The sequence below is a fragment of the Ziziphus jujuba genome, chromosome 10 (assembly GCF_031755915.1).
Source record: "Ziziphus jujuba cultivar Dongzao chromosome 10, ASM3175591v1".
Taxonomy (NCBI): Eukaryota; Viridiplantae; Streptophyta; class Magnoliopsida; order Rosales; family Rhamnaceae; genus Ziziphus; species Ziziphus jujuba.
Genome location: NC_083388.1, coordinates 26650520 through 26667746, shown reverse-complemented (window position 1 = coordinate 26667746; position 17227 = coordinate 26650520). Strand labels below are relative to the sequence as shown.

Below are 17227 nucleotides of genomic sequence, written 5' to 3'. Positions count from 1 at the left end.
AATGTTTTTATTGTTCTTGATGATGTGAATAGTTTAAGTCAGTTAGAACTTTTAGTTGGGGATCTTGATCAATTTGGCCGTTGAAGTAGAATCATTGTAACAACTAGAGATGTGCAAGTGCCAAGGAAAGTAGCTGGTGAAATTTATAAGGTTGAGAGGTTAAGTTCTAATGAAGCTTATAATCTTTTCTGTCTGGATGCTTTTAAGGAAAACTCTTTCACATCAGATGGTTGCCATACACTGTCAGAAACGGTGATAGGGCATGCGCACGGTGCTCCATTTTTATAAACTTAAAACAGTTCCCAACATGAACACTCAGGATGTGCTGAGAATAAGTTACGATGGACTAGATGATACTGATAAGGATGTATTTCTTAATATTGAATGTTTCTTCAACGGATATGGTGTAGAATCTATAGAAAGAATGCTTGATGGTTGTGGTTTCTTCTCAAGAATAGGAATATGCGTTCTAATTGATAAGTCTCTAATAACCATAGAGGCAGACAATCTGTAGATGCACGATTTGTTACAAGAAATGGGGAGGGAAATTGTCCAGAAACAGTCTATTAAAGAGCCTGGAGATCATAGGAGGTTGTGGAATGCTGAGGACGTCTATCACTTGCTGAAAAGAAATACAGTAAGTGAACTAAATGCTTGATTTTTCTCACTAAAATTTGAATTTCCATTCTTTCTTTGTTCAAAAAAGAAAACATTGTTATAAATATCATTAATTTCCAATATGATAATTTATGCCCATTTCTACTTTTCTCTTTAATTAGCAGGGAAATGCAAACAGTAGAAGGAACATTCTTACATACATTTCTAATCAAAGAGGGAAGCTTGAGCCCCGAAGACTTCTCAAAGATGCATAATTTAAGGTTGCTTAAAATTTATGCTTTTGATGAGGGAAAAACTGCAAACTGAGGTTTCCTCAAGGCCTTGAATGTCTTCCTGATGCTACCCTTACATATCTTTATTAGCATGGATACCCTTTGATATCTTTACCATCAAGTTTTATTCCAGAAAATGTTGTTGAACTTAAAATGCCTCACAGCCAGCTGGAGAAACTTTGGGATGGTGTTCAGGTATGCCTCAGTTTTGTTGTGATATACGTAATGTGTAAATCAAGAAAATGCTAAATAATACAAGCCTTTTCTCTGTTGTTGCAGCATCTTGGGAAGTTAAGAGATGGGTCTTAGTTACTCTAAGCACTTGACTCAGACACCTGATCTCTCTAACGCTTGAAACTTGGAGAATATAAATCTTGAATACTGTACAAGTTTGCTTGAACTTCCTTCATCTTTTCATTATCTTGACAAGCTTAGTTCTGTAAATTTGAGATGCTGCTTAAAACTTGAAAACCTTCCAGATCTATGAAGGAATATCAAAGACTTCTTTTTGGAGGGGCCTGCAACAAAGAAAATGCCTTCATCAATTATGTCTCTGACCAAACTTGAGTCTTTGGATTTTAAAACTGTGAAGACCTTGAGAATCTTCCAAACAGCATTTGTAATCTGGAGACCCTGAAAGTTTTAAAACTGTGTGGCTTCACATCCATTGACATGTTTCCAAGTCTTCCTAGATTTATAAGTTCATTAGATTTTGAGTGGGACAGCAATAGAACCAGTGCCGTCATCAATTGAACTACTCTCTGGTCTTGCCAAATGCTATCTCAAAGATTGCGAAAGGCTTGAGAGCCTCCCAAGTGGGAATTTTAATTTAAAATCTCTAAAGTTTCTCTCTTTCTGGTTACTCAAAACTGGAATACTTCCCAGTAATCTTGAAGCCACTGGAATGTTTGCTTTTTCTGCATCTAGATGGAGCAGGAATTAGGGAGCTATCCTCGTCAATTGAAAATCTAAGCGGGCTTAATGAATTAAGGCTGGACATGTGCAAGAACCTTGAGGTTCTACCTGAAAGCATCTCTAAGATATTAAATACTATTGAATATAATTATTCTTGCTGTGTCTGCTTGAAACATAAAATGTTTCGTATTGAACTAGTAGGAAGTTTCATACAAGGTCGTCTTTTTGGCTTAGCTAATATGAAAGATCTCTGATTTTTGAATTGTCTAAAACTGGATCAAGAATCACGTGCGAGGATAATGGCTGATGCACAGATGAGATTTTTGCGAATGGCAACTCTATCCGTAAAAATAGTATACCTCTCCTCACTTTCTTTCTGCAGTCTCCGTGTACTTATGCACTCTAATTAAACTTCCACCATGCTACAGGATTTTAAATACAAAGGGTTGCCTTCCATTAGAATTTGCTGTCCAGGAAATGAAATTGCCAAGAGGTTAACCTACCAAACTAATGGATCTTCAATTAGGAATGTCCTGCTTCCTCCAAATTGGTATAATGCCAACTTCTTAGGTCTTGCTTTATGTGCTGTTGTTGAAATCCAGAACTCTAGAAACGCAGATGGAGATTTGGATCTCTCATGCATCTTCTTCGTTAATGGAAACAATGGTCAAATGGGACATGTTCTGTAGTGATGTGAAAAGCTGAGAGATTGATAATGACACGAGAAATTGAGAATTCAGATCATATGTTCCTGTGGTATGATCGTGGAATCTTAGAGAAGATAAATAAAAAACAAGTACATTACTGGTCCTATTGCCTCATTACAGTTCCTAAAACATATTGATTTTCCAGTCATAAAAAAAGTGTGGATTCTCCCTGCTATTTTCTCAAGATGCAGAGAGATTTGGTATCGTCAACGTGTAAAGGAAGCAAGGGTAGAAGTTACTAACAGCAAGAGATGTCGAGATGAGTTTGAACCCAGTGAATGAGGCGATGAGTTCAAGAGAATTTGAAAACAGAAAACGGATCAGTTTGCATTCTCTGTCTCTGACAGATTGCAGGTAAGTTAAAAAGGGATCATCTTTGATAATGACTAGTTCCATGCAGGTTGCCTTGTTGTGGAAGTTAAAGCTGCTTTAAACATGCAGTGATTCCAAATTTTGCGAATGAAGGTTTAAGTTGTATTTTAGTGTATATTACACAAACTCCCCATCTAGTTTCAAGTTTTTTCATATATGCCCTCCGTTTTTTTTAATTTTCTTTCATATGGTCCTCTTCCTTTGGTCAAACCTTGAAATTTGGTGGTCAGGATTGTTTTATTATTTATAATGACAAAAATACTTTCTATGTCAAATATTAAAAGTAAAAATTGGAGAAGGTAGCAAAACTAAGAGGCACTGCAATGAATCTCAATCTAGTGAAAGGGTAATTAACTGTCATGATGAAGAAGAAGACGACCTAGTTGAACCACATTAGAAGATAATTAAATAAAAGTCGAATACCTTAAATCACCTTTATTTGCACACATATATATATATATATGTGTGTGTGTGTGTGGGGGGGCAGAGTATGACAAGAAAAACCATAAGAAATAAAAACAAAAAAGAAAACATATATAACAGAACTTTAATAAAATTTATATGTATTTGTAAAAGAAAAACTGCCATTTAAGTCGCTCATTTTCTGCATGCAGTAGTTGAAAGGCATATTCCTAGGATATGTGCAATGTAAGATGACTCATAGTTTATGGTTTTGACTGCATCTAGAAGTGCGAATTACATCTTCCTGATCAAAGTCTCTTTCTCATATGCTTAGAATGTCTCCATTGGTGTCAATAATACCCTTGGAAATATTTACATCAAATTTTAATACAAAGAATCTTGATGAAATTAAAATTCCTAACAACCAAGTTGAGAAACTAGGGGATAAACTGAAGGTAATCTCGTTAAAATAGTACTATTGAATGCAGTCTTTTAATAATCTTACTTAACAAATTGTTATTTGTTACTATAATCTTTTTAGTTTTATTAGCCTTCTGGTTTATTTACACAAAAAGACTTTTGAATGGAAGCCAACTTAAAACTCATCGGACTTTTAGTTAAGTTGATACTGTATTTTCAACTGAATTTCTTTCCTTGAATGAACGAGGAGGATAGGAAGTATCTAAGCAAGTCCAAGAACTTGTTAATTTAACCTGCTAGTTTCCTGGATGGTGGTTTTCACATTTTTTAAAATTAAACTAGTTATGCTATACTACTATGAATTTACTTACAGGGGAGTGTTTATTGTTCTTGTTAGTTTCAGGGGAGTGGACACTTGTAATGACTTTACATTTAAAACTAATAAAAAATTACAATTATTTACTTCGTCAATACGCATCATTCGGATATATAAATATTATATATATATATATATATAAATAGAAATTTTATAGTGTGGACACCTATATTTTGTTATGATGTGTAGTTTCACAACAACTATAGTTTTGTTTTTATACCGTTATCTTTGTATATAATATTGAAAACAATTTTTCTTTGTATACATTATTAACGATAATTTTTAAAAAAATATTATTTTTGAAAAGGTCCATAACATAATAAAATGTGAATGTTCACACCATAAAATTTCTATAATTTTTATGGTACGGACTTCCACGCTATAGAAGACCTCATAGGGAGCAAGTGCTTGGAATTGCTTAGGCACTTTCCTGGAACTGAGAACCTGAGGAAGACTGAAGGTCGAGGGATCGTTTCTTATAGTTCTAGTTAGATCTTAGATCTGCAGTGGGTTGAACATGGCTTCCTCGAACAAATATGATGTTTTTATTAGTTTCAGGGGAGAGGACACCCGTGATAACTTTACCAGCCATCTTTATAAAGCTTTATGTAGGAAGAAGGTGCATACATTCATAGATGACAGACTTGACAGAGGTGATGAAATTTCACCAGCACTTGAGAAAGTAATCCAGGAAGCAATGCTTTCAGTAATCATTTTCTCAGAAAACTATGCTTCTTCCACTTGGTGCTTGGATGAGCTTGTTTAAACACTTGAATGCAGGGAAAAAGGACAGATTTTGATACCTATTTTTTATCGCCCAGATCCATCCCATGTACGAAAACAGAAGGGCAGTTATGCAGTTGCATTTACTAAACTTGAAGAACGTTTCCAGAACAGGATGAACAAAGTGCATCAATGGAGTGCTGCTCTGACAGAAGCAGCCAATCTATCTGGGTGGGATTCACTGGTCACCAAGTATGTATAACTCTCTAAAACTTAGTTTTTTTCTATTTATCCCATATAACCTTTGATCGTTCTACATGAAAATCATCCTGGTTAGTCTACCTATATTATTCATATTTTTTCCCCTGCCATATAGATATATATATTCCTAACATGTTCTCTAAGTATTTTAATTACTTTTATAGTATGCCTGAGTCCAAGTTGATTGAGAGAATTGTTAAAGACATTTTGAAGAAGTTGAATTACAAGTTGTCAATAAGTGAAGTAAAGGGTTTGTTTGGAATTGAAGAGCGTATTAAGCAAATCAAGTCCTTATTACGTATGCATTCCCCTGATGCTCGAGTTGTTGGTATTTGGGGCATGGGTGGTATATGAAGGATCAATATTGACCTAGAAGTTTCTAGAATTAACTAGTATATTTGATATACTTGGTTGGAAGTAGAGCATTGGAATTTGTGAAAAAAAAAATCTAAAATTGAGGATGAGAGCAAGGACATAGTGGAGAAGTCTAGAAGCTTTGAGTAGGCCAAAGCAACCGACTTTGTCAAGTATAAAAGGAAGCTTTGGCTTCCCTGCTTGGTGAGCTACACAAGTGAGCTCCAAGGAGGCTCTCAGTTGGTGTGAGTGAAAGAGCTACTCAATTGAGAAGAGTAGGCTCCTAGAGAGAGAAAGAGAGAGAGAGAGAGCTCTCATGTTATAGTTAGTAAATAATGTTAGGTGTTTATGTGTTGGTGTCTAAAAGGTTATCATGTGTGTGGGTCCTGCTGCATATATGAGTATTCTATAGTGTGTTTATGTATTTGTTTTTTTAAAATTATTAATATAAGAGAATTGATTTATTTTCTCCCCCAACAATTTGGTATCGGAGCGGGGTAAGATTCAATGGGACAATAGTTTAAAGGGTTTAGTAAGTTTTGGTGTCTTGCTTGGTATAAAAGAGTGGTATGTAAGAGTTTGTTAGGGATCAAGGCATGAGCATTGGTGACCACAATATTGGAGGGAACGGTCAAAGACCGTATGGTGAACGGTTAGAGACCACAAGTGCCAGAGGATGGTCAAGGACCATGAAGTTGTGAGGCAATCAGGGATCGTGGTGATGCATGCAGGCAGTCTAGGACTGCGGTGGCAAGAGGTGGTCAAGAATCGTTGTTGGTGGAGCTTCGTATGATCGTGCACAATCTGGGATTGTGGAGCTTGCTGTTTGAGACCAAGCTTGTTTGGTGCGTGAGCGGACCACCAAACCACGATGAATGACCTTCAAAAGATAGAAGGTATGTGGAAGCTCAATAGCATAGATAACAATATATGTGGTCGTTGCAGGGATAGAATTTCTGGGAGATTGTTGGAGGTGACAAGATTATGTCGCTGGTGAATGTCGCTGCTTTGATAAAGTGGGAGATCAAAGCTAGTAAGGCATGATGGTAATTAAGACTGCCATCGAGGAGATAATTTCGAAGCCTACTGGAGATGCCAAGACACCAAAGGAAGAATGTGATAATTTTTCAGCACTCAAGAAGAAAAGAAAGAATGGGAAGTCAATATTGAGGGGGAGAATTGAAGGATCAATATTGACCTAGAAGTTTCTAGAATTAACTAGTATATTTGATATACTTGGTTGGAAGTAGAGCATTGGAATTTGTGAAAAAAAAAAATCTAAAATTGAGGATGAGAGCAAGGACATAGTGGAGAAGTCTAGAAGCTTTGAGTAGGCCAAAGCAACCGACTTTGTCAAGTATAAAAGGAAGCTTTGGCTTCCCTGCTTGGTGAGCTACACAAGTGAGCTCCAAGGAGGCTCTCGGTTGGTGTGAGTGAAAGAGCTACTCAATTGAGAAGAGTAGGCTCCTAGAGAGAGAAAGAGAGAGAGAGAGAGCTCTCATGTTATAGTTAGTAAATAATGTTAGGTGTTTATGTGTTGGTGTCTAAAAGGTTATCATGTGTGTGGGTCCTGCTGCATATATGAGTATTCTATAGTGTGTTTATGTATTTGTTTTTTTAAAATTATTAATATAAGAGAATTGATTTATTTTCTCCCCCAACAATTTGGTATCGGAGCGGGGTAAGATTCAATGGGACAATAGTTTAAAGGGTTTAGTAAGTTTTGGTGTCTTGCTTGGTATAAAAGAGTGGTATGTAAGAGTTTGTTAGGGATCAAGGCATGAGCATTGGTGACCACAATATTGGAGGGAACGGTCAAAGACCGTATGGTGAACGGTTAGAGACCACAAGTGCCAGAGGATGGTCAAGGACCATGAAGTTGTGAGGCAATCAGGGATCGTGGTGATGCATGCAGGCAGTCTAGGACTGCGGTGGCAAGAGGTGGTCAAGAATCGTTGTTGGTGGAGCTTCGTATGATCGTGCACAATCTGGGATTGTGGAGCTTGCTGTTTGGGACCAAGCTTGTTTGGTGCGTGAGCGGACCACCAAACCACGATGAATGACCTTCAAAAGATAGAAGGTATGTGGAAGCTCAATAGCATAGATAACAATATATGTGGTCGTTGCAGGGATAGAATTTCTGGGAGATTGTTGGAGGTGACAAGATTATGTCGCTGGTGAATGTCGCTGCTTTGATAAAGTGGGAGATCAAAGCTAGTAAGGCATGATGGTAATTAAGACTGCCATCGAGGAGATAATTTCGAAGCCTACTGGAGATGCCAAGACACCAAAGGAAGAATGTGATAATTTTTCAGCACTCAAGAAGAAAAGAAAGAATGGGAAGTCAATATTGAGGGGGAGAATTGAAGGATCAATATTGACCTAGAAGTTTCTAGAATTAACTAGTATATTTGATATACTTGGTTGGAAGTAGAGCATTGGAATTTGTGAAAAAAAAAAATCTAAAATTGAGGATGAGAGCAAGGACATAGTGGAGAAGTCTAGAAGCTTTGAGTAGGCCAAAGCAACCGACTTTGTCAAGTATAAAAGGAAGCTTTGGCTTCCCTGCTTGGTGAGCTACACAAGTGAGCTCCAAGGAGGCTCTCGGTTGGTGTGAGTGAAAGAGCTACTCAATTGAGAAGAGTAGGCTCCTAGAGAGAGAAAGAGAGAGAGAGAGAGCTCTCATGTTATAGTTAGTAAATAATGTTAGGTGTTTATGTGTTGGTGTCTAAAAGGTTATCATGTGTGTGGGTCCTGCTGCATATATGAGTATTCTATAGTGTGTTTATGTATTTGTTTTTTTAAAATTATTAATATAAGAGAATTGATTTATTTTCTCCCCCAACAATTTGGTATCGGAGCGGGGTAAGATTCAATGGGACAATAGTTTAAAGGGTTTAGTAAGTTTTGGTGTCTTGCTTGGTATAAAAGAGTGGTATGTAAGAGTTTGTTAGGGATCAAGGCATGAGCATTGGTGACCACAATATTGGAGGGAACGGTCAAAGACCGTATGGTGAACGGTTAGAGACCACAAGTGCCAGAGGATGGTCAAGGACCATGAAGTTGTGAGGCAATCAGGGATCGTGGTGATGCATGCAGGCAGTCTAGGACTGCGGTGGCAAGAGGTGGTCAAGAATCGTTGTTGGTGGAGCTTCGTATGATCGTGCACAATCTGGGATTGTGGAGCTTGCTGTTTGGGACCAAGCTTGTTTGGTGCGTGAGCGGACCACCAAACCACGATGAATGACCTTCAAAAGATAGAAGGTATGTGGAAGCTCAATAGCATAGATAACAATATATGTGGTCGTTGCAGGGATAGAATTTCTGGGAGATTGTTGGAGGTGACAAGATTATGTCGCTGGTGAATGTCGCTGCTTTGATAAAGTGGGAGATCAAAGCTAGTAAGGCATGATGGTAATTAAGACTGCCATCGAGGAGATAATTTCGAAGCCTACTGGAGATGCCAAGACACCAAAGGAAGAATGTGATAATTTTTCAGCACTCAAGAAGAAAAGAAAGAATGGGAAGTCAATATTGAGGGGGAGAATTGAAGGATCAATATTGACCTAGAAGTTTCTAGAATTAACTAGTATATTTGATATACTTGGTTGGAAGTAGAGCATTGGAATTTGTGAAAAAAAAAAATCTAAAATTGAGGATGAGAGCAAGGACATAGTGGAGAAGTCTAGAAGCTTTGAGTAGGCCAAAGCAACCGACTTTGTCAAGTATAAAAGGAAGCTTTGGCTTCCCTGCTTGGTGAGCTACACAAGTGAGCTCCAAGGAGGCTCTCGGTTGGTGTGAGTGAAAGAGCTACTCAATTGAGAAGAGTAGGCTCCTAGAGAGAGAAAGAGAGAGAGAGAGAGCTCTCATGTTATAGTTAGTAAATAATGTTAGGTGTTTATGTGTTGGTGTCTAAAAGGTTATCATGTGTGTGGGTCCTGCTGCATATATGAGTATTCTATAGTGTGTTTATGTATTTGTTTTTTTAAAATTATTAATATAAGAGAATTGATTTATTTTCTCCCCCAACAATTTGGTATCGGAGCGGGGTAAGATTCAATGGGACAATAGTTTAAAGGGTTTAGTAAGTTTTGGTGTCTTGCTTGGTATAAAAGAGTGGTATGTAAGAGTTTGTTAGGGATCAAGGCATGAGCATTGGTGACCACAATATTGGAGGGAACGGTCAAAGACCGTATGGTGAACGGTTAGAGACCACAAGTGCCAGAGGATGGTCAAGGACCATGAAGTTGTGAGGCAATCAGGGATCGTGGTGATGCATGCAGGCAGTCTAGGACTGCGGTGGCAAGAGGTGGTCAAGAATCGTTGTTGGTGGAGCTTCGTATGATCGTGCACAATCTGGGATTGTGGAGCTTGCTGTTTGGGACCAAGCTTGTTTGGTGCGTGAGCGGACCACCAAACCACGATGAATGACCTTCAAAAGATAGAAGGTATGTGGAAGCTCAATAGCATAGATAACAATATATGTGGTCGTTGCAGGGATAGAATTTCTGGGAGATTGTTGGAGGTGACAAGATTATGTCGCTGGTGAATGTCGCTGCTTTGATAAAGTGGGAGATCAAAGCTAGTAAGGCATGATGGTAATTAAGACTGCCATCGAGGAGATAATTTCGAAGCCTACTGGAGATGCCAAGACACCAAAGGAAGAATGTGATAATTTTTCAGCACTCAAGAAGAAAAGAAAGAATGGGAAGTCAATATTGAGGGGGAGAATTGAAGGATCAATATTGACCTAGAAGTTTCTAGAATTAACTAGTATATTTGATATACTTGGTTGGAAGTAGAGCATTGGAATTTGTGAAAAAAAAAAATCTAAAATTGAGGATGAGAGCAAGGACATAGTGGAGAAGTCTAGAAGCTTTGAGTAGGCCAAAGCAACCGACTTTGTCAAGTATAAAAGGAAGCTTTGGCTTCCCTGCTTGGTGAGCTACACAAGTGAGCTCCAAGGAGGCTCTCGGTTGGTGTGAGTGAAAGAGCTACTCAATTGAGAAGAGTAGGCTCCTAGAGAGAGAAAGAGAGAGAGAGAGAGCTCTCATGTTATAGTTAGTAAATAATGTTAGGTGTTTATGTGTTGGTGTCTAAAAGGTTATCATGTGTGTGGGTCCTGCTGCATATATGAGTATTCTATAGTGTGTTTATGTATTTGTTTTTTTAAAATTATTAATATAAGAGAATTGATTTATTTTCTCCCCCAACAATTTGGTATCGGAGCGGGGTAAGATTCAATGGGACAATAGTTTAAAGGGTTTAGTAAGTTTTGGTGTCTTGCTTGGTATAAAAGAGTGGTATGTAAGAGTTTGTTAGGGATCAAGGCATGAGCATTGGTGACCACAATATTGGAGGGAACGGTCAAAGACCGTATGGTGAACGGTTAGAGACCACAAGTGCCAGAGGATGGTCAAGGACCATGAAGTTGTGAGGCAATCAGGGATCGTGGTGATGCATGCAGGCAGTCTAGGACTGCGGTGGCAAGAGGTGGTCAAGAATCGTTGTTGGTGGAGCTTCGTATGATCGTGCACAATCTGGGATTGTGGAGCTTGCTGTTTGGGACCAAGCTTGTTTGGTGCGTGAGCGGACCACCAAACCACGATGAATGACCTTCAAAAGATAGAAGGTATGTGGAAGCTCAATAGCATAGATAACAATATATGTGGTCGTTGCAGGGATAGAATTTCTGGGAGATTGTTGGAGGTGACAAGATTATGTCGCTGGTGAATGTCGCTGCTTTGATAAAGTGGGAGATCAAAGCTAGTAAGGCATGATGGTAATTAAGACTGCCATCGAGGAGATAATTTCGAAGCCTACTGGAGATGCCAAGACACCAAAGGAAGAATGTGATAATTTTTCAGCACTCAAGAAGAAAAGAAAGAATGGGAAGTCAATATTGAGGGGGAGAATTGAAGGATCAATATTGACCTAGAAGTTTCTAGAATTAACTAGTATATTTGATATACTTGGTTGGAAGTAGAGCATTGGAATTTGTGAAAAAAAAAATCTAAAATTGAGGATGAGAGCAAGGACATAGTGGAGAAGTCTAGAAGCTTTGAGTAGGCCAAAGCAACCGACTTTGTCAAGTATAAAAGGAAGCTTTGGCTTCCCTGCTTGGTGAGCTACACAAGTGAGCTCCAAGGAGGCTCTCGGTTGGTGTGAGTGAAAGAGCTACTCAATTGAGAAGAGTAGGCTCCTAGAGAGAGAAAGAGAGAGAGAGAGAGCTCTCATGTTATAGTTAGTAAATAATGTTAGGTGTTTATGTGTTGGTGTCTAAAAGGTTATCATGTGTGTGGGTCCTGCTGCATATATGAGTATTCTATAGTGTGTTTATGTATTTGTTTTTTTAAAATTATTAATATAAGAGAATTGATTTATTTTCTCCCCCAACAATTTGGTATCGGAGCGGGGTAAGATTCAATGGGACAATAGTTTAAAGGGTTTAGTAAGTTTTGGTGTCTTGCTTGGTATAAAAGAGTGGTATGTAAGAGTTTGTTAGGGATCAAGGCATGAGCATTGGTGACCACAATATTGGAGGGAACGGTCAAAGACCGTATGGTGAACGGTTAGAGACCACAAGTGCCAGAGGATGGTCAAGGACCATGAAGTTGTGAGGCAATCAGGGATCGTGGTGATGCATGCAGGCAGTCTAGGACTGCGGTGGCAAGAGGTGGTCAAGAATCGTTGTTGGTGGAGCTTCGTATGATCGTGCACAATCTGGGATTGTGGAGCTTGCTGTTTGGGACCAAGCTTGTTTGGTGCGTGAGCGGACCACCAAACCACGATGAATGACCTTCAAAAGATAGAAGGTATGTGGAAGCTCAATAGCATAGATAACAATATATGTGGTCGTTGCAGGGATAGAATTTCTGGGAGATTGTTGGAGGTGACAAGATTATGTCGCTGGTGAATGTCGCTGCTTTGATAAAGTGGGAGATCAAAGCTAGTAAGGCATGATGGTAATTAAGACTGCCATCGAGGAGATAATTTCGAAGCCTACTGGAGATGCCAAGACACCAAAGGAAGAATGTGATAATTTTTCAGCACTCAAGAAGAAAAGAAAGAATGGGAAGTCAATATTGAGGGGGAGAATTGAAGGATCAATATTGACCTAGAAGTTTCTAGAATTAACTAGTATATTTGATATACTTGGTTGGAAGTAGAGCATTGGAATTTGTGAAAAAAAAAAATCTAAAATTGAGGATGAGAGCAAGGACATAGTGGAGAAGTCTAGAAGCTTTGAGTAGGCCAAAGCAACCGACTTTGTCAAGTATAAAAGGAAGCTTTGGCTTCCCTGCTTGGTGAGCTACACAAGTGAGCTCCAAGGAGGCTCTCGGTTGGTGTGAGTGAAAGAGCTACTCAATTGAGAAGAGTAGGCTCCTAGAGAGAGAAAGAGAGAGAGAGAGAGCTCTCATGTTATAGTTAGTAAATAATGTTAGGTGTTTATGTGTTGGTGTCTAAAAGGTTATCATGTGTGTGGGTCCTGCTGCATATATGAGTATTCTATAGTGTGTTTATGTATTTGTTTTTTTAAAATTATTAATATAAGAGAATTGATTTATTTTCTCCCCCAACAATTTGGTATCGGAGCGGGGTAAGATTCAATGGGACAATAGTTTAAAGGGTTTAGTAAGTTTTGGTGTCTTGCTTGGTATAAAAGAGTGGTATGTAAGAGTTTGTTAGGGATCAAGGCATGAGCATTGGTGACCACAATATTGGAGGGAACGGTCAAAGACCGTATGGTGAACGGTTAGAGACCACAAGTGCCAGAGGATGGTCAAGGACCATGAAGTTGTGAGGCAATCAGGGATCGTGGTGATGCATGCAGGCAGTCTAGGACTGCGGTGGCAAGAGGTGGTCAAGAATCGTTGTTGGTGGAGCTTCGTATGATCGTGCACAATCTGGGATTGTGGAGCTTGCTGTTTGGGACCAAGCTTGTTTGGTGCGTGAGCGGACCACCAAACCACGATGAATGACCTTCAAAAGATAGAAGGTATGTGGAAGCTCAATAGCATAGATAACAATATATGTGGTCGTTGCAGGGATAGAATTTCTGGGAGATTGTTGGAGGTGACAAGATTATGTCGCTGGTGAATGTCGCTGCTTTGATAAAGTGGGAGATCAAAGCTAGTAAGGCATGATGGTAATTAAGACTGCCATCGAGGAGATAATTTCGAAGCCTACTGGAGATGCCAAGACACCAAAGGAAGAATGTGATAATTTTTCAGCACTCAAGAAGAAAAGAAAGAATGGGAAGTCAATATTGAGGGGGAGAATTGAAGGATCAATATTGACCTAGAAGTTTCTAGAATTAACTAGTATATTTGATATACTTGGTTGGAAGTAGAGCATTGGAATTTGTGAAAAAAAAAAATCTAAAATTGAGGATGAGAGCAAGGACATAGTGGAGAAGTCTAGAAGCTTTGAGTAGGCCAAAGCAACCGACTTTGTCAAGTATAAAAGGAAGCTTTGGCTTCCCTGCTTGGTGAGCTACACAAGTGAGCTCCAAGGAGGCTCTCGGTTGGTGTGAGTGAAAGAGCTACTCAATTGAGAAGAGTAGGCTCCTAGAGAGAGAAAGAGAGAGAGAGAGAGCTCTCATGTTATAGTTAGTAAATAATGTTAGGTGTTTATGTGTTGGTGTCTAAAAGGTTATCATGTGTGTGGGTCCTGCTGCATATATGAGTATTCTATAGTGTGTTTATGTATTTGTTTTTTTAAAATTATTAATATAAGAGAATTGATTTATTTTCTCCCCCAACAATTTGGTATCGGAGCGGGGTAAGATTCAATGGGACAATAGTTTAAAGGGTTTAGTAAGTTTTGGTGTCTTGCTTGGTATAAAAGAGTGGTATGTAAGAGTTTGTTAGGGATCAAGGCATGAGCATTGGTGACCACAATATTGGAGGGAACGGTCAAAGACCGTATGGTGAACGGTTAGAGACCACAAGTGCCAGAGGATGGTCAAGGACCATGAAGTTGTGAGGCAATCAGGGATCGTGGTGATGCATGCAGGCAGTCTAGGACTGCGGTGGCAAGAGGTGGTCAAGAATCGTTGTTGGTGGAGCTTCGTATGATCGTGCACAATCTGGGATTGTGGAGCTTGCTGTTTGGGACCAAGCTTGTTTGGTGCGTGAGCGGACCACCAAACCACGATGAATGACCTTCAAAAGATAGAAGGTATGTGGAAGCTCAATAGCATAGATAACAATATATGTGGTCGTTGCAGGGATAGAATTTCTGGGAGATTGTTGGAGGTGACAAGATTATGTCGCTGGTGAATGTCGCTGCTTTGATAAAGTGGGAGATCAAAGCTAGTAAGGCATGATGGTAATTAAGACTGCCATCGAGGAGATAATTTCGAAGCCTACTGGAGATGCCAAGACACCAAAGGAAGAATGTGATAATTTTTCAGCACTCAAGAAGAAAAGAAAGAATGGGAAGTCAATATTGAGGGGGAGAATTGAAGGATCAATATTGACCTAGAAGTTTCTAGAATTAACTAGTATATTTGATATACTTGGTTGGAAGTAGAGCATTGGAATTTGTGAAAAAAAAAAATCTAAAATTGAGGATGAGAGCAAGGACATAGTGGAGAAGTCTAGAAGCTTTGAGTAGGCCAAAGCAACCGACTTTGTCAAGTATAAAAGGAAGCTTTGGCTTCCCTGCTTGGTGAGCTACACAAGTGAGCTCCAAGGAGGCTCTCGGTTGGTGTGAGTGAAAGAGCTACTCAATTGAGAAGAGTAGGCTCCTAGAGAGAGAAAGAGAGAGAGAGAGAGCTCTCATGTTATAGTTAGTAAATAATGTTAGGTGTTTATGTGTTGGTGTCTAAAAGGTTATCATGTGTGTGGGTCCTGCTGCATATATGAGTATTCTATAGTGTGTTTATGTATTTGTTTTTTTAAAATTATTAATATAAGAGAATTGATTTATTTTCTCCCCCAACAATTTGGTATCGGAGCGGGGTAAGATTCAATGGGACAATAGTTTAAAGGGTTTAGTAAGTTTTGGTGTCTTGCTTGGTATAAAAGAGTGGTATGTAAGAGTTTGTTAGGGATCAAGGCATGAGCATTGGTGACCACAATATTGGAGGGAACGGTCAAAGACCGTATGGTGAACGGTTAGAGACCACAAGTGCCAGAGGATGGTCAAGGACCATGAAGTTGTGAGGCAATCAGGGATCGTGGTGATGCATGCAGGCAGTCTAGGACTGCGGTGGCAAGAGGTGGTCAAGAATCGTTGTTGGTGGAGCTTCGTATGATCGTGCACAATCTGGGATTGTGGAGCTTGCTGTTTGGGACCAAGCTTGTTTGGTGCGTGAGCGGACCACCAAACCACGATGAATGACCTTCAAAAGATAGAAGGTATGTGGAAGCTCAATAGCATAGATAACAATATATGTGGTCGTTGCAGGGATAGAATTTCTGGGAGATTGTTGGAGGTGACAAGATTATGTCGCTGGTGAATGTCGCTGCTTTGATAAAGTGGGAGATCAAAGCTAGTAAGGCATGATGGTAATTAAGACTGCCATCGAGGAGATAATTTCGAAGCCTACTGGAGATGCCAAGACACCAAAGGAAGAATGTGATAATTTTTCAGCACTCAAGAAGAAAAGAAAGAATGGGAAGTCAATATTGAGGGGGAGAATTGAAGGATCAATATTGACCTAGAAGTTTCTAGAATTAACTAGTATATTTGATATACTTGGTTGGAAGTAGAGCATTGGAATTTGTGAAAAAAAAAAATCTAAAATTGAGGATGAGAGCAAGGACATAGTGGAGAAGTCTAGAAGCTTTGAGTAGGCCAAAGCAACCGACTTTGTCAAGTATAAAAGGAAGCTTTGGCTTCCCTGCTTGGTGAGCTACACAAGTGAGCTCCAAGGAGGCTCTCGGTTGGTGTGAGTGAAAGAGCTACTCAATTGAGAAGAGTAGGCTCCTAGAGAGAGAAAGAGAGAGAGAGAGAGCTCTCATGTTATAGTTAGTAAATAATGTTAGGTGTTTATGTGTTGGTGTCTAAAAGGTTATCATGTGTGTGGGTCCTGCTGCATGAGGTCAACATTTGGAGAAGACTCGAGCTAATTCAATGGATAAGCTTCAAAAGAGCAAAACGCATCGTTTCATTTACTTGAAAATAAAGAAGGGCAAAGCAGTCATTTCCAGCATATTGTAACAGAATAACGGCAAGCTACGTGTTTTAATCTGAGTGGTCTTCATAATAAGTTGGACGACGTCGTTTTGAAGCTGGTGTGTAATATATATGCATAGAACTCTTTCTCTTCGATGAAAGTAACAGATATAACAGAAACCAGTCTTTCTTCAAGCTTGTGAATGAGAGAGGAGCTCCAAGATTCTTATTTCCTTTTCTTTAATTGTATTCTTTTCTAAGTGAAAAATAATCTCTAAGTGAGATTGAGTGATTGTATAAGTTGAAAGGGTGTATAATGGGGCTTCGGGATTTGGTGAGTATGTTTTCTATGTGAAAACCTGTGTGTATACAAGAGGTGCTAGTTTGTGTAACTACAGCAAGATCAATAAGAGACCAGAAGCTCTCACAGGAGCAACGAGGACGTAGGTCATCTTGATCGAACCTCGATAAGTTGTGTTGTGTTTGTTTTGTTATGATTTTCTAACAGAGAAGAATCAGAAAAACATGGAATAAATCATTTAAGAGACAAGCTTTTTTCTTAACTGGTAGAAGAAGAAAAAATAAACAGGGGCTCCTCGTTTGTTGAATACGCTTCTATTAAACAAAGATTGCGCCTAACGAAAGTCTTCATAGTTGTTGATGATGTCAGTAATTCAAGT

At 39.1% G+C, this 17227-nt stretch overlaps 1 long non-coding RNA gene across 1 annotated transcript; it reads left to right on the top strand.

Annotated features, from left to right (window-relative positions):
• The first annotated feature begins 88 nt into the window (after positions 1-88).
• On the top strand, positions 89-3148 carry LOC112490584 (uncharacterized). The gene is made up of 3 exons (XR_007239071.2): positions 89-637; positions 780-1085; positions 1170-3148. It is a non-coding gene; the product is annotated as an uncharacterized LOC112490584 (long non-coding RNA).
• The last annotated feature ends 14079 nt before the right edge of the window (positions 3149-17227 follow it).